Here is a 5,429-nt window from a genome sequence, read left to right as displayed (position 1 = left end):
CAGTTGCCGCCTTCTCATTCAGCAGCCCTCTCTGTGGCAAGGGAGCAGCTGGAGATAATGGCAGCAAGGATGAAGTGGGCCCAACACTGAGTGGGGTGACAAAGGGTGAGCCCACGCTGGCTTCACAACACAGAGCCTGCAACAAGGGATTGCCTAAAACCTATTTTAAGCCTGAGTGCTCAAATGCAGGTTATTCAGTAAGCATTTGGGATGACATGTAAATGAGAGGCTTGAACACTGAAATATCTGTACAATGACAAGCTGACTTTAAAATTGTTACCTGTTGAACTCCTGGCTGGCCCACATCTTCCTCTGTTCAGAAGGCCTCGGAGCTTCACAGCAGGATGCCTGTTAACATCATAGGTGTCTACCCCGTTTTTCTCAGAAAGTTACATCCTAAGCAGCTTAAAAAGTATCTAAAAGCACATCATAATTTCCATGACATTTTGAAATTGATGGATACATACTGGGTTTAGGCAACTATGTTATTCTCAGTTACACGGACATCAAAGCAAAGCTTGGAAGGCAGGATTTTATTTCTGACACCTGTATGGAGCCTCACGACTTGAGATTCTCTGGGCAGATTTCATACCTTCACAGAAATAGCTGCCTCGCTTGCTCTCTAGCACTATCTCAGAACAACAAAACTAAAGAAGCATATGTCAGTGCAACTGAACCGTTGAAAAGTTGCTGCATCCCCTGCAAGCTAACACAGCACTGTATCATAAAGATTTGGGGTTTTTTATATTTGATTTGGTAAGAGATTATATCAGCCGCAATGCCTTCTAGGTCAGCATCTATGACCTAAGTAGAGATTTACCACCAAAAACACTTGGTCAGCCCAAATTGTTTAATTTCAGCCAGCAAGTAATTCATGCATTGCAGCAAAAACAAACCAACCAACCCAGGGACCAGTTTTCCCCTAACAAGTCCTTTCACACACCAATGAAGCTTTGGGCGAAAAAAAAATGTCATCACGGCATGTCCAGGGTACAGCTACAATCGCAGAGACATATAGTGTGAGACAGTGAGATGCTTGTTCTGGCATATAGTTCATGTTGCGTCTGTACCTCTGAACTGTATAATGGAGAAGGAACTTCAGATAAGAAACTAGGAACCAGCTTCAGCCTCATGCTTTAAAGGTTCAGCTTTAAAGTCCTATACTGGCTTACTCAAACCTTTTCACCCCAAGTTGCATTACTGATTAACTGCCGTTTTACACTCCCTTTTGTACTCGCTATAATTTTTAAGCAGTGCCTTGGACCTTTGGAAGTGGCAAAGTTCATACCACGAACAACAAAAGGAAACAAGTACAATCCTTCATGAGGAACAAAGCTCCAGGCACATAGCCATATTTCTCCATTGTGCAGACCCCAATGACAAGTGTCCAAGAAATCTTGAAATTTGAATTCCAGGTTTGTTGTCTTTAAAGCATTTCCACCTTGTGAATTCCAGGTAAATGTGCCCTGGCTGAGAGCCCTTGCTGCAGAAGATCTAGGGAAAATATAGAGCTGGTAACCAGGCCAAATTAAAAAGCGGAGGTGCCAGGGCATAGGAACTAGAATGACAACTCTCAAGTAAGTGAGGAGTTTGTGGAGCAAACATGTAGAGAGCAAGCAGATAGGACATACTGACTTTATTTTGTATTATCAAACTGCTTACAGTGGTACCTCAGGTTACAGACGCTTCAGGTTACAGACTCTGCTAACCCAAAAATAGTACCTCGGGTTAAGAACTTTGTTTCAGGATGAGAACAGAAATCGGGCTCCAGCGGTGCGGTGGCGGTAGGAGCCCTCATTAGCTAAAGTGGTGCTTCAGGTTAAGAACAGTTTCAGGTTAAGAACGGACCTCTAGAACGAATTAAGTTCTTAACCCGAGGTACCACTGTATTAGTATTAAGTTTAGACAAATGTGTGGTTTCTTAACGGGCACTGCAAGGAGGAGCTGAAGAAACAGCAGCACCCGATGGCTTTTTCTATCTAGCTTCAAAGAAACCTTCCCCAACATGGGTTTGGAACATCCGGACAGCAACTCCTATCACCTCCAGGGTGCCTGGCCAATTGTCTGGGCTGAAGGAAGCTGGAGCCCAAAATGCCTGGAAAGCATTGAGTTGAGGAAGGCTGCTCCCAAGGACAGATTCTGCTTCAGAGGCACTTGTTTCCTGGAAATACTCCTCTTTCTAGGTTAGAGGAAAATCAGCTTGCCAAAATGATGAGAGACAGAATGTGCTAATACAGTTTGAGAGAACCAGAGGGCACACATTACAGGCCCCAGGTTGCAGCTTCCACACCAAATTGTCTGATAACATGATTGATCAGGCAAGTTGTAGCAGATACGGCACTCTCTCGTGGATTCCCTTGTATCCTATCTGCTAATACTGAAGTCTCATGTAGTGTACTTTCTGCTAAGCAGGAGAATGGGAGTTGGTGCCAGCTGCAGTGATTCTGCAACCCTAAGACTGCTTCCTCCCCAGGAAAAAAACCACCCCTTGAAGAACAGCCTCATGAGCATAAGAAAGGATTTCCACATTTTCAATGCAAACATGTCTACCACCTTTGTTACATCTGTTTCAGTGATGCAGGATAAGCGGGAAAAACGTGTCAAATATAGTCGTACCTTGGAAGTCGAACAGAATCTGCTCTGGAAGTCCGTTCAACTTCCAAAATGTTCGAAAACCAAAGTGCAGTTTCTCATTGGCTGCAGGATGACCCTGCAGCCAATCGGAAGCCGCAGAAGCCCCGTAGGACGTTCGGTTTTCAAAAGAACGTTTGAAAACAGGAACAGTCACTTCCAGGTTTCAATTGTTTGGGAGCCAAAACGTTCGAGAACTAGGCTGTTCAAAAACCAAGGTACGACTGTACATATAAATTGTGTCCAATGAGGACTGAGCATAGTCAGTGCTGGCTGACTGAAGGTAGGGAGGGGGGCAGAGAAAATGGCAGAGTGTCTGGAAGAGAGCGTGTCTGACTGGCTCCCTGAGCGGGAGCAACCTTTTCTAGAGATCCCACTTCTACTTTGATACTGTGGATTCCTGAATTCTCAGTCCAGGCACCAGAGGGCACCACCTATTTCAAGAATGGATTCACAAACATTACGCCTGTAGTCATAGTGAGGAAGAACTTGCCCAAAAGCAAGCCTGCAGCCTAGTTGCTGGCAACCGAGATGGAGTTTGCAAATAGAATGTGACTGTTTGTTTGCAATCATCAGAGAAAATATTTACCTATAAAACTGCATCCTGAATGAGCTGCTCGGAGCTGTTGAAAAATCAGCTGTGTAGCTGGAAGTCTATGTTTAGTGCGTATCTTCTCAAGCTGCAGGATAGTGTGTAAATAAAATAAAGTATATGGGAGATTTTATGACTTGGTCTAAAAACTTCCCTAATAGATTCCAGTTGATGGTGCAGATTATGTCTTCCAAACCCTCTCTTCAGTGTCATTTCAAGTAAGTGGGCAACCATATGTATACAAGCAGGGGGTAAGTAGACACTCTCTTGCTGAGAACATGACCTAGCACAGCTCCCTAAGGGGAGACGGAACCAATGCAAAGATGCCCCCTGCAGAACCCACAAAGTACGCAATACAGCAGCCTAGGTTGGAGTCAGCTGGTAATCTTGCCAGGATCTTCTGAATGGCATCTTATTATCCATGCAAAGCAATGACTACATAAAAATCTCCCAGCTTGTATGGCTTGAGTGATGCAAGGCACCAATCTCCAAGGAAATAGTTCAGGGAACAACTTGTGCTTTTAATGTTGTTCTGTTCCGGCTTCAGCAATTACCGTATGCTATTTATTGACTGATTTATGTACAGTGCCATCCAGTGGTGAATGCGGCCACTTGCTCCAACTTGCTAAAATAGACCCATCTCCCAGACAGCTTCTCTGATCAGCTACTTGAAACATTCAGGTAGGACAGACAATGCTTGCTTTTGCCTTATTGCCAAGCAGCTAAGGCAGAAAGCACTGTGGCAGCAGGTTGTGGGGGTTCCCCAGGCTGCCCTTGTGCTTCTGCCCCTTTCTTCTATCTCCATCTCCCTTCCCACGTCTCACATGAATTCTCTCCTCAAGGTATTAATTTCCTGTAGAATACCCGTTTTCTTTAATGTCTGCTTAAGTTGTATTGGCATAGATTTCAGAGCAGAATTCACAGGCCCTTAAATCAAGCACCATGCTAGCCTATTACTTGGGCCTGTGCACAGCCACATGGAGGTGCAGGTCTGATGGAAGACTGCTGGAATGTATGCTGCTTGCACTTGCGCTAAGACCACGTTCCTGCTGCAATTCAGCAAGAAACCTGAAGGATACTATATTGGGCACAGAATCCATTTTCCAGTGAGCCTCAGCTATCTTTTTTTTTAAAGGAAGAAAGAAAAAAGAGGCAGGTTTCTAGTCCTTACAGCTTGAAAATTTTGTTTGAACTTCAGCAGAGATCTCAAATATCAGGTGTTGCTAGACAAGATTCTCAGTAATCAGGGCTTCAGCATCCTTTGTAATTCCTTGCTCCTATCTACAGTAATTCACAAGGATTCAAGCTCATGAAACAGACATTTCCCATCCCTGCATGCCTCACTGAATCTGTCCTGGATTTCTCCCCACCAACCCTCCAGAGATTTTGGGGAGGGCACAGGGCAGGCATGAGAGAAGGGCAAGTTCCATTGTGCAAGTTTAAATCCATGGAGCACATTAGCTAGATGCTTCCCTAAGTGATTGCCTTGGTACATCATCATCATCATAGTAGTAGTAATAATACAGTCGTACCTCGGGTTACGACCACCTCGGTTTGCGAACAGTTCGGGTTACGAACTGCGCAAACCTGGAAGTGTTTTCGCCGCGCGTGATTTGCGCATGCGCAAAATGGCGGCGCCCATCGCGCTCGGTTTGCGAACTATTCGGGTTACGAACTGCGATCCGGAACGGATCGCGTTCATAACCCGAGGTATTACTGTATTCCAACTGTGGACTTGCAACTCTAGAAAAAGGGAGAACAAGTCTGCAGGGTTTGTTGTAGAAATATACCATAGGCAGAACAAACAGAGAAGGGATGTGGCAGCACAGGAGACGTTCTGGGTGAGCAAGATAACAAAACCAGCCCACCCAACCCCACAGGAGCTGAAACACATTAACTATTGGCCATTCAGAACTTTGGTGAGCCTACATTCTTTATAGCCCTGGTGAATGTAGACTGGGAGAAACTAGACAGCAAGCAGCTCCTGCAGCCCCACCCACAGCCACCTTACAGCCCACCTGTGGCTACCACAGGTTTTTAAGATAACAGCACACCCTAACTTTGTGTGGCACCCAAGGTGATCCCTTCTGACCTCTTATCATCTGAGCTTGATTCCACACCTGTATGAAAATCCCTAAGACCTTGTATCTTGCCTCCTCCAATCCTGCAGTGACAGATACAGACAGACAAAAAGTAGGAGACTGGG

Source organism: Zootoca vivipara, chromosome 5 (genome assembly GCF_965207765.1).
Source record: "Zootoca vivipara chromosome 5, rZooViv2.hap1.1, whole genome shotgun sequence".
Lineage (NCBI taxonomy): Eukaryota > Metazoa > Chordata > Lepidosauria > Squamata > Lacertidae > Zootoca > Zootoca vivipara.
The sequence above is the reverse complement of the archived record's forward strand: the minus strand, read 5'-3'. Positions refer to the sequence as shown.